Here is an 11,542-nt window from a genome sequence, read left to right as displayed (position 1 = left end):
TTAGAAGCAGCAGGGACGCACGTCATGATCATGTTTCACATTTAATATAGTAGTAGTACACATAGCTTTTCCAGCCTTCTTCCTTACGATTTTTAATCTTGCCTCTTTCTCTGTTGTCTAAAATCAGTCTAAAAATAGTTGGAAAATTTAAGGGGCGCCTGGGTGGCTCAGTGGGTTAAAGCCTCTGCCTTCGGCTCAGGTCATGATCCCAGGGTCCTGGGATCGAGCTCCGCATCGGGCTCTCTGCTCAGCGGGGAGCCTGCTTCCTCCTCTCTCTCTGCCTGCCTCTCTGCCTGCTTGTGATCTCTGTCAAATAAATAAATAAAATATTAAAAAAAAAGTTGGAAAATTTAAAAAAATTTAAATAACTATCTTCCTTAATGTTTCATACTTTGTTGGTTTTTGGCAGGTCATTCTTTTAAAATTCAAACTTCAAGTACGAATGTCAATAACTTAAAAAATGCTAAATTCAGGGCACCTGGGTGGCTCAGTGGGTTAAGCTGCTGACTTCGGCTCAGGTCATGATCTCAGGGTCCTGGGATCGAGTCCTGAGTCGGGCTCTCTTCTCAACGGGGGGTCTGCTTCCTCCTCTCTCTCTCTCTGCCTGTCTCTCTACTTGTGATCTCTTTCTGTCAAATAAATAAATAAAATCTTAAAAATGCTAAATTCAGATTTTTTTTTTGCTTGTTTCCGAATACATTTCACTAAGCATAAGAATTGAATTAGCAAAATGTGGGTAGTCCTACATCTGATGCAGTGTTTTGTCTAGAATCTAGATTATATATTAACACCTTCTCCAATCCTAGAGATTCTGTGATTTCATTTGTAAGAGTGATTAGAAAAATGACTAATCTCCACACCCAAAGTGGGGCTCGAACTCACGAACCCTGACTTGCATGCCCTACCATCTGAGCCAGCTAGGTGCTCCTGTATTTGCTGACTCTGAGTCCACACGATTGGCTGTGTGTATTCTCTCAGATGGAATATTGGAATTTGAAGGATCTCAAGGCACTTTTCTCAGATATAAAGATCTGGACCTTGTGTTTTAGGCAGGAAGTTCTACTCTTTCTCTGAAAGCTTTGAGACAATAACTTTGTTTAATGGCTGCTTTACCAATTTCTGTGGTTTATGGAACTTCTGGGTTTCTTCCCAGGAAATGTACTATACAAAGTGAAAGGTTTTTAGATTGCTATATGTATGTCTACATGAGAATTCTTGTGCCTTTGAAGGAATGTCTGACCTCGGATTGCATTGGGATTCCCATAATGCTGCACATAAAGAGAAGCTGAGTTTGCTTTTCTTTTTCTTTTTTTTTTTTTTGAGTTGTTAAGTTTTTTTTTTTTTTATTCTTTTCAGCGTACCAGAATTCGTTGTTTATGCACCACACCCAGTGCTCCATGCCATATGTGCCCTCCATAATACCCACCACCTGGGGGGAGTTTGCTTTTCTAATCAGAACTGAGACTGACATAAATCCTAGTGTGTATGTTTCAAAAAAGATTTTTTTAAAGCCAAAAAAGCAAAACCCAAATATTTGAAGGTAGTAGAAATATTAGAAAAGGAGAATTGCAAATGAAGATTCTTTTTTCCTAAGTAACCTAGAGAGTTGCTAGTAAAGTAAAAAGCAAAGTAAAAAGCTAGTATAGAGTTACTCTTTAGTAGAGTTACTAGGTTTTTAAGGAAAAAAAAAAAAGGCCTGTTGGGTGGGGGATGTAGTGGGGATTTTTAAATGACTAATTTTTGATATGTTTTATTGCCATAGGGAAGAATGTAAGTATTTCTTGGACTAAGTAAGCATTTCAAATCTTGGAAATGTGCCTTCATGTAAATCCTGCTTTGATAATCCAAAGAGGTCTTGGGATCTCAGCCTTTTTACCTAATAAGCCTATAACAAGCCATATCACATGTCTAGAGAGCATATGCCTTTCTTTTTTCTTTTATTCCCTTTTCTAAATTACTTTCCTCCAAATATCTATTCTTTTTTTTTTACTTCAAAAGATTATTGAGCATCTATTATGCATGGCCCGTATTACATCTCATGTTGGGTGTATGGGGAGACATAAAGATGTGATTCTTGCCTTAGGGAAGACCTAGCCCTAACTCTAGCACTAACACTTAGCTCTTGACAGCAAGGTGTAGGATTCACTGTTGGTTCTAGGTATCATTCTCATAGCTCTGAAGTTCTTCTTCTTCTTTTTTTTTTTTTTTTAAACCAGGAATTCTGTTACTTGTTGTTTGTAATTTTGTCACTTCCTGATTTAAATAACCCTTTCTGCTTCCTCAGAACTCATTTCCCTGACTGAGACATTTTTGCTCCTTATCTTTATCTCTATAGTAAATGCGCAAAATAATAAAATTTACTTAAGTAAGTAAATTTTACTGCCTTCAGACTTCATCTTTATCAGAAAGGAGCTTAATTCTGAAAGCATTAATTTCAAATTTATGTCTTATTAAGTCTAAGAGTTCCCTGAGGACATAGCAATTGAAAGTCTACATTTAAAATCTAATTTAAAGTTTAAAAATAAGAGATACAAATGTAAATTATATCCCTAATTGCTATAAAGGGAATTGTGGGTTCTTAAGTATTTGAGACTAAAAAGTACTTCTATTAAATTCCAGACTAGTGAAGTATGTAAATCATAAAGGTACTGTAAGGATAAGAAAGGGTTGACAGAAAGTTCATTTTGAAAGTAATTGTGATGGTTAATTTATGTATCAATGTGACTGTGCCACAGGGTGCCCAGAATTTCATCAAATATTATCTTGGGTATTTCTGCAAGGATATTTTTGGATGAGATTAATATTTTAAGGGGTTAAGTCTTTTGCCTTCTATAATGTGGGTGGGTATTATCCAATCAGTTGAAGGTCTAAATAGCATAACAAGATTGACTTTCCCTGGAGTAATAGGAACAAGTCTCCAGGCAGACTGCCTTCAGACTTCATCTGTACCATCTGTTTTCCTGGGCCTGCACCTGCTTCAGACTGGAACCACGTTGCAGGTTTGGACTTCTCAGCATCCATATTCATGTGAAAAAATTCTTATAATCTGTGTGTGTGTGTACACACATCTTACTGGTTCTCTTTCTCTGGAGAACCCTAATACATATAACATTTGCTAGTCATATGGTTATTTTAACACTTAGCACACTGCAGATGCCCAATAAGTAATTAACTAATTGATTTATTAATTATTATGCTTACAGGCTTCATAGTCAAAAAGTTTTGGACTCTGACTCTGCTACTTATAGCTGTGTGACCTTGGTCAATTCTGTGCCTCAGTTTCTTCATCTTTAGTAATAGGATAATAATGTTAACTTCCATATAAGGTGGTTGTGAGGATTAAATAAGATGGAGAAAGGAAAGGAGAGCAGACGATTTCCTGTGACCAGCATTCCTATTTATTCGATGTGGTCTGCAGATACTCTCAGAAAAGACAATGGCATACGTGGCATTTCATGGTTCTCTGGTGGGCCCAGTTCAGCCTTCCCTCTCTGGTGAAGCTAAGTCATAACAGGACAGTACTCTGAAAATAGTGGTTCTGAACTCCTGTAGTATAAACATTTTTTTAATATAACACTTTTCCCCCCCTTTTTTTGCATTATTCCATTAATCAAGGAAACCCATAATGACAGCTTCTAAGAATTCAGGAACACTTTTTTTTTTTTTAAAGATTTTATTTATTTATTTGACAGACAGAGATCACAAGTACACAGAGAGGCAGGCAGAGAGAGAGAGAGGAAAGCAGGCTCCCCGCTGAGCAGAGAGCCTGATGCGGGGCTTGACCCAGGACCCCAAGATCATGACCTGAACCGAAGGCAGAGGCTTAACCCCCTGAGCCATCCAGGGGCCACCAGGAGCACTTTTAAGTGAATTTATGTAAGAGACTCAGATACTGCCCAAGGCCTCCATGCCAGACTACATGAGGCTTGAGCTCTCTTGTAGAGCCTATAACAGCACAGTGCTCCTCTTGTTTCCTTGAATTTCCCATTCTTTAATTCCTCATGCTTACCTTTACTTCCACTTTTATGCCATTTGTGATGAGCCCTGGGTCAAGTCCAGAAGCTCAGCCCCTTGGCCATTTGCTCCCAAAAAATCAACCATAAAGAGTTTTGTGAATGTGGTAATTTTCCTGAAGAGCTGAGAGTTTCCTTTACTTCATAGCCTGCTTGCTGTGCTCTGCCCTCTGTTTTCTGCTCAGGCCCTTTCAAAGCCCATGCTTTTGCCAGGATCCTTCCCAAAGATCATGTGCCCCCCATCTTCCCACAAGTAGAGTTTTCCCTCCCTCTGACAGCTCTTCTCACAGGAGCGTGTCCCTACTAGGTCAGACTGCCTAGCTTCCCCAACCTGTCTGACATTCTGTTGTTCATCAGTAAAAACATTTTTGTGTTTGCGTCAAATGATAGGAGTTATGTGTTAATGCATATTGTTTATACAAAGCCACAGACAGGGCTCGCTTTCTGTATGTATTTAAGGTCTCCGGGTACTAATTACAGTGACCAGGGGGCCCCAGGACTTAACAGACTGGGGACCACTCACAAAAATCTCTACTATTGATATTTTATGAAGACATTGTCCATGGATTTATTTATATTCTCGTTCTTACTGCTCTTGTGTCTTAATAAAAACCTAAAGTTCATCCCACTTAAGAAAAATTGTACATATTTCCATTTACCCTAAATTTGTCCCCACTTAAATTTAAAAAAAAATATTTTACTTATTTATTTGACAGAGAGAGAGAGATCACAAATAGGCAGAAAGGCAGGCAGAGAGAGAGGGTAAAGCAGGCTCCCCGCCGAGCAGAGAGCCTCACACGGGGCTCAATCCCAGGACCCTGAGCTCATGACCTGAGCCATAGGCAGAGGCTTACCCACTAAGCCACCCAGGCACCCTTGTCTCCACTTAAATTTTAAGCATGTATTTCCTTTATTACATTCCAGGCCCTAGTGAACACATTCAGTATACTTCAATATTTTATAGACATTGACATTTTCTACCTTTGGCTTTAGCTGTTCCATCTTGAATAATGCTGATTTGTCCCCATGTTTTAGCTTCCAGCTCTTATGGTACAAGCATGGGAATATTACAGACAGTTAATGTTTTCAGTTGCTCTCATGTCAATACATTTTGCTAATTGCATTGATATTAGAAAGGAAGGCATCTGTCCGTTTTCTCCTCTCTGGGTTGTTTAGGAGAAAATGCTGACATGACATTAATAGAAATTCTTCTGTGAAAGATTTGTTTTGCAGTAAAGAAAACTTGGAGATTTCAATCTCTTCTAATCGGTAAGCAAAAATTTTGGCCCACTGGACAATCTTAATTTTTGTGGTATAAACTAGGCACTAGTTAAAACCAGGGGTGTAAGCACTACTTTTATTTCCTCTGTTTGTCATTACTGAACCCTCTTACGGTCTTCCCATGAGAAAAGACCATGTACCCAACAGTTTAGTTCTGGACCAAAAAATGCAGTGATTACTGGTGAGTGCAGAGTCAGCAGCTGCAGGGAGTAGGTTTTGGGTTTAAAATCTAACATTCAGAAAATACTTATTAAATTTCAACTATGTACGTACCAGGTGCTATTCTGGCAACATTCCTGATCCTCAGGGGCTTATAGTTTAGGATGGAAATCAGACGAGACCAGCGATCGGAAAACAACTTTGATGCCGAGTGGTAACCTCTTGAGAGAGGGCACAGATGGGACCCCTGAGAAGGGGGAGAACCCACCCTGCTGGAACCAGGGAAGATTTCACTTGTGGAGCCTTAGGGGTGGCCGGTGGTGGGTCAGGGAGAGCATTTGATGCAGAAGGCAAGGCGTGGAGGTGGGAAGGTGGAGGACAGGTATGAGAGCAAGTGATTGTATGAAGAAAGGTACTGAAATTTCAGTCTGCCATGGTAGGTTGTGTCTGAGGAGGGAGGATCTTCAGGATGAGGCTAAGAAAGTTCTGTGATCCATGATTCTTCCCCAAGCCCTGTAGATCTGTAGGGTCCCATTTTTTTTTAAAATAGTATGTGTACTAATGTATACTGGTTATTCTGTTTATATGCCTGCTAATTATATTACTTTGTGAGTAATTTGAAGTCCTGGTAAGTCATTTATTTATCTTTATATCGTAGATACCTAGCAGGACACCCACCACATGGAAGGTGCTTAGTCCATGTGGAATTGATTGAAGCCCATCTTAAGTTTTGTTTTGTTGCAGGAATAACATTCATTACCTGAAAAGACGTCTCCCTCTCACCTTCCTTATCCCTCCCCATCACACACACACACACACACACACACACACACACACACACACACACACACACACTTTCCAAAGGAAACATGTTTTGAAAGCTGACTTTTTCCTCTGAAGGTTACTGATTCCCAGTTTTCTTACTGAATTTGGCAGGATCTATTTTGTATGAGTTGCAGCTTTGAAGACTGCAAAAGCTGTTGTCAGCTTGGTGATTATATTTTATATTCTCAATTTTGTGGGGCAACAGTGTGTGAAAGATTTGGACTCAGTTGTCTCAGAAATTGCAGATTACTGGCAGCATTCACTCTACTAGTTTTAAATAGAAGATATATTTATATCTATCAATCAATCTATCTATATATCTATCTATTTATCTATAACTTTTGATGGTCCCCATTTCTACAGAATAAAGTCCAAAATTTTGCATGGGATTTAAGACCCATAGCAATATGCCCAAAGAACCTCTTGTTTCTTGCTGTTTTCTCTCTTGTGCTTACGTTTTAGCTAAAGAGAACCCCTCACCATCCACAGGTTCCATCATCTCTTTCAGTCCTCCTATATTTGTGGTGTTCCCTCTGCTGTATATACGTTAGTGACTGTAACAAACTTCCCAAACTCAGGGGCTTAATATGTTTAAAATATCCTTATTTTTGCCAAGATAAGAGTGGAATGCAATCACTCTTAGAGGGTGTCCTTTCTCCACATGTTTTCAGGGATCCCGGTTTCTTCTATCCTGTGGCTCCCCCATGTTCACACCATGACTCCCAAGGTTGTCCCCATCATCTCCAGGCAAGCCAGCTGGAAGGGAAAATGCATGAGAGTCATGAGTCAGGGGGCCAAACAGGCCAAGCCTGGAAACAACAGATGTTACTTCTCACATTTTATTGGTCAGAACTGACACATGCCATGTCTAGCCACAAGGGAGACTGGTAAGCATAATCTGGCAATGCTCCAGGAGAAAAAGGAAATGGTTTTTGGTGACTTGCTAACCAGTATCCTCCATAGTCTTTCCTTCTGGTCACAAATTATTCCATTCCTCCTTTCTTTCATTGAGCATACACATTTCTCTTGATAACCCAAAGACCTATGAAGTCAGTAAAGTGGCACAAATTTCAGATCTTCAGATGATGAACATGGTGCCTGGATGTGGCCTCTTGTGGCAATCTGTCAATAAAAAGGTGATTCATCCCTTCTCCTTCTCAATGTACAGTGGTAAGTCAGGTACAGGATGATGCTAAAAAAATCCAAACAACCCCCTTTCCCCAACCTCTTTTGGAAAACAGAAGAATGCAAGACACTTAGCAATCTCTCATTGCTAGTATATATGAAATCCTGAACAGGCATTATGAAGGATAGTATCCTGTCCTCACAAGATGGGGTGGGAATTTCCTTCCCAGATTAGATTCTGATTTTGCTCTCCTGGTAAAACTCCCTTGTCCATGGTCCTTGGTCCATCCTCTGGGAGGGTCTTCCATGTCCTATTTTCCATGGCTACACTTAAAGGAGGACATTTGGGAGTGTATTCTTCTTGAAGGCTATATAACTTTCATAGCCTGTGTCCTGTTTGTGCAAGTGTGAGGTCCAGAGGATTGTTCTGATGCTCAAGTAGTCCAAGACTTTTTCAGGTTGGGATTATATTTATTTGGCAGTACAATTCACTCAGAAACATAGAAGGCTTTCAATTTGCTAGTGTCTAGTGAGTTCCATGTGCCAGTTAATATATCCAAAATTTTGCCTAGATGTCATTCTCAAGTCTTATTTGCTTTTTTCCCCCCAAGACCTTTCTTCTCAATTTAATGGTGGCTACCTTGAGGTCAGTAGATTTGGGTGGAGGCCATACCATTAATGTAATCTTTGTAATAATATTGAAAATTTCAAACAATTTATATTATTGTTTGCTAATATTTCAAAGAGTAGTATATTAAAATATATCATCCTTGATAAATTAATATTCACTTAGAAAATCTTTTTTTTTTTTAAAGATTTTATTTATTTATTTGACAGAGAGAAATCACAAGCAAGCAGAGAGGCAGCCAGAGAGAGAGGAGGAAGCAGGCTCCCTGCTGAGCAGAAAGCCCGATGTGGGGCTCGAACCCAGGACCTGGGATCATGACCTGAGCCGAAGGCAGCGGCCTAACCCACTGAGCCACCCAGGCGCCCCTAGAAAATCTTTTTACAGGTAATATATACAGGGCTTAAATTTAAAAATATAAATTTTATGAACATTTTAAGAATTTTTGAGATTTTGGTTATAAATTTTATTATAAAAAATTAGTTTGAAAGATTATCAGAAAAGAATACCTGAATTCCTCTGAAACCACTAATTCTATTTAGTTATCCAGTTGCTCTTTTCAATAACATTAGTAAGAAAATACATTTACAGTTTTATACTGCAATCATACGTCAAATAATTAGAATAGAATAAATGTTGACATAGAATAAATGTTGACAATAAATTAGGTGGAATATTGTTTACGTATGTTAAAACAATTTTTTTTTCACTCATTTGAATTAAAAAAATGAAATATTTGGGATTCCTGGATGGCTCAGTCAGTTAGGTGTCTGCATCCACTCAGCAGGGAGGCTGCTTCTCCCTCTGCCTGCTACTCCCCCTGCTTGTGCCCTCTTTCTGACAAATAAAATCTTTTTTTTTAAATGAGATACTAAAATCTTATTCTAATGCTCCAAAAATGTTTGCAAACTTTTTTTTTAAAGATTTATTTATCTTAGAGAGTGTGGTGGGGAGGGGCAGAGGGAGAGGAAGAGAGAATCTCAAGCAGATTCCCCACTGAATGTGGAACTTGATTTAGGGCTCCATCTCATGACCCTGAGATCATGACCTGAGCCAAAATCAAGAATCAGATGCTTACCTGACTGAGCCACCCAGGCACCACTGGAAACATTTTTCTTAATTTTTAACAAAGAAATCTATCCCAGTGACTTTAGTAATAGTCATTATAACCAAATACAATTACTATTTTGTGGTCTTAATAGATTATAGGACTTAATTATGTTTGAAGGTGTGATGAAGTAGCTCCATCTTTCCTTTTGGTTATGTGGTTTGAAATCATAGTTCTGACTAGTGGACATTCTCTTGATGAAACCATGAGGTAATGCATTCTTTGGGAAATATATACTGACAGATGGGAAAAATAATCTTATGAAATTCTGCTTGACATATTGGTCAGATATCATCTGAACAAGTCACTTTGTAGCTTGGTCATGTAAAGAATATTCACAAAACCTGTCTGAAAATCCTTCTCTTAAAAAAAAATCCAAAAACATTAAAATGAAGTAGAATAAAGCTAGTAACATCTGAAGATTCTACTTATATTACCAAACTCCCTGTGGTTAATAAGGTAATGGAACAAAACAGATATGGGAACAAAATTCATTTATACTGATACAATTCTTCTAAGAACGCATACCAGTAATTCTTGGATTTAAAAGGCATCATGAAAGAAGGTACCAATAAAATAAGGCATTTCAAGCCTATGAAAAAGACTTTCAGAATGAAGACTGTAGTTCCGGTAATCCAAAGTACTTTCCAGAAGCATGAATGACCCAAAGTAGGATTTATAAAGATTAAGTTGTAATAAAGTGACTGAAAATGAAAGAGAAGAGGAAAAAGGGGAGCCCTCTTACACTGTTGGTGGGAATGCAAGTTGGTGCAGCCACTTTGGAAAACAGCGTGGAGATTCCTTAAGATATTAAAAATAGAGCTTCCCTATGACCCTGCAATTGCACTACTGGGTATTTACCCCAAAGATACAGATGTGGTGAAAAGAAGGGCCATCTGTACCCCAATGTTCATAGCAGCAATGGCCACAATTGCCAAACTGTGGAAAGAGCCAGGATGCCCTTCAACAGACGAATGGATAAAGAAGATATGGTCTATATATACAATGGAGTATTATGCCTCCATCAGTAAGGATGAATACCCAGCTTTTGTATCAACATGGATGGGACTGGAGGAGATTATGCTGAGTGAAATAAGTCAAGCAGAGAGAGTCAATTATCATACAGTTTCACTTGTGGAGCATAAGGAATAGCATAGAGGACATTAGGAGAAGGAAAGGAAAAGCGAATTGGGGGAAATCGGAGGGGGAGACAAACCTTGAGAGACTGTGGACTCTGAGAAACAAACTGAGGGTTTTGGAAGGGCGAGGCCTGGTAGTGGGTATTAAGGAGGATGCTGCGTGTGGTGCATAAACAATGAATCTTCGAACACTGAAAAAAATAAGATCCTGCCAAGAATACAAGTAACCAAGTGTACTGAATCTTTGGGCACTTTTTCTTAGAAAAAACCCAAATTACAGTGCTTTTGTTGGCATACATTGAAGTTGTTAGAAGCCCATGTTTCTGAAGCTTGGATTTTCCACACATCCTTTAGGCATGGGGATCATCTAAATAAGAACATCTCAGAAATGAAGGCAAGGCCCTTCTCCTGTCTATCTTGTTGCATGAGCACTTTGGGAGGTTGATGCTGCTGCATTGTCCACAGTTCCTAGAGGGTGGCATGACCCTTGAATACGTTTTTTCTGATCCACATTCCTTTGCATCAGGACTGTGTTTCTCTAATGATGAGAGGATGGAAGTCTCGCTGTGGTGTCAGGGACAGTGGGAGATAGTCCTACATCTTCAGTCAGGGTCCTTACCTCCAATCCAAACCCCACTACAACTAACTTTGTTAGCCTCAATAGCAGCAGCAAATGGGATTTTGTGTTCAAATATTTTTTTCAAAAATTGTCTTAAAATTTGGGTTCTAATAGTTTTCATACAGCCTTCCTAGTCAGACCCCCCAATTTCTGGACCCTCAATTGCTTCTTACAAACTGGCCAATTATTTCCTGAGCTCCTTTCTTACAATACTTTGCTTGACATACAAAATAAACGTATGCCCAGAGTTATTCTCTTGCCAACTGCTTCCCCCAGAGTTACAGTCTCAGTGGGCATGTGGTCTACTTTCCAAGTTATCCTAGGCAAGTTTAACACAGGTTTTGTCCCTGTGTAATTTGGGTGTCCATTTTTACAACTCTGTGATAGAGTCCTTTATAATAGTCCTGACATCTTCCATTTTTTTTTTAAATTTCCAAAGCTTTTTTGACTATTATATGTTCTCTGCAGCTCCATATAAATTTCAGACTAATCTTCTCAACTGCTACAAAAAAAAAAAAAAAACAACTTTGCTGAGATCAGGAACTGAAGCTGGAGAAGTAGGTGAAGAGGGAGGAGAGGAGAGTAGGTGGAGCAGGAAGTCACCAAGAAGTCCTCCCAAAGCACTGGCAGGGTGGACAAATCAGAGCT

At 39.1% G+C, this 11,542-nt stretch overlaps 1 pseudogene; it reads right to left on the bottom strand.

Moving 5' to 3' along the window:
* Positions 1-9,244: 9,244 nt before the first annotated feature.
* LOC125097377 (E3 ubiquitin-protein ligase RNFT1-like) lies at positions 9,245-10,586 on the bottom strand (annotated as a pseudogene).
* Between the last annotated feature and the right edge of the window lie 956 nt (positions 10,587-11,542).

Source organism: Lutra lutra, chromosome 4 (assembly GCF_902655055.1).
Source record: "Lutra lutra chromosome 4, mLutLut1.2, whole genome shotgun sequence".
NCBI lineage: Eukaryota > Metazoa > Chordata > Mammalia > Carnivora > Mustelidae > Lutra > Lutra lutra.
Note: the sequence above shows the minus strand (reverse complement) of the source record. Positions and strands in the feature narration are given on the sequence as shown.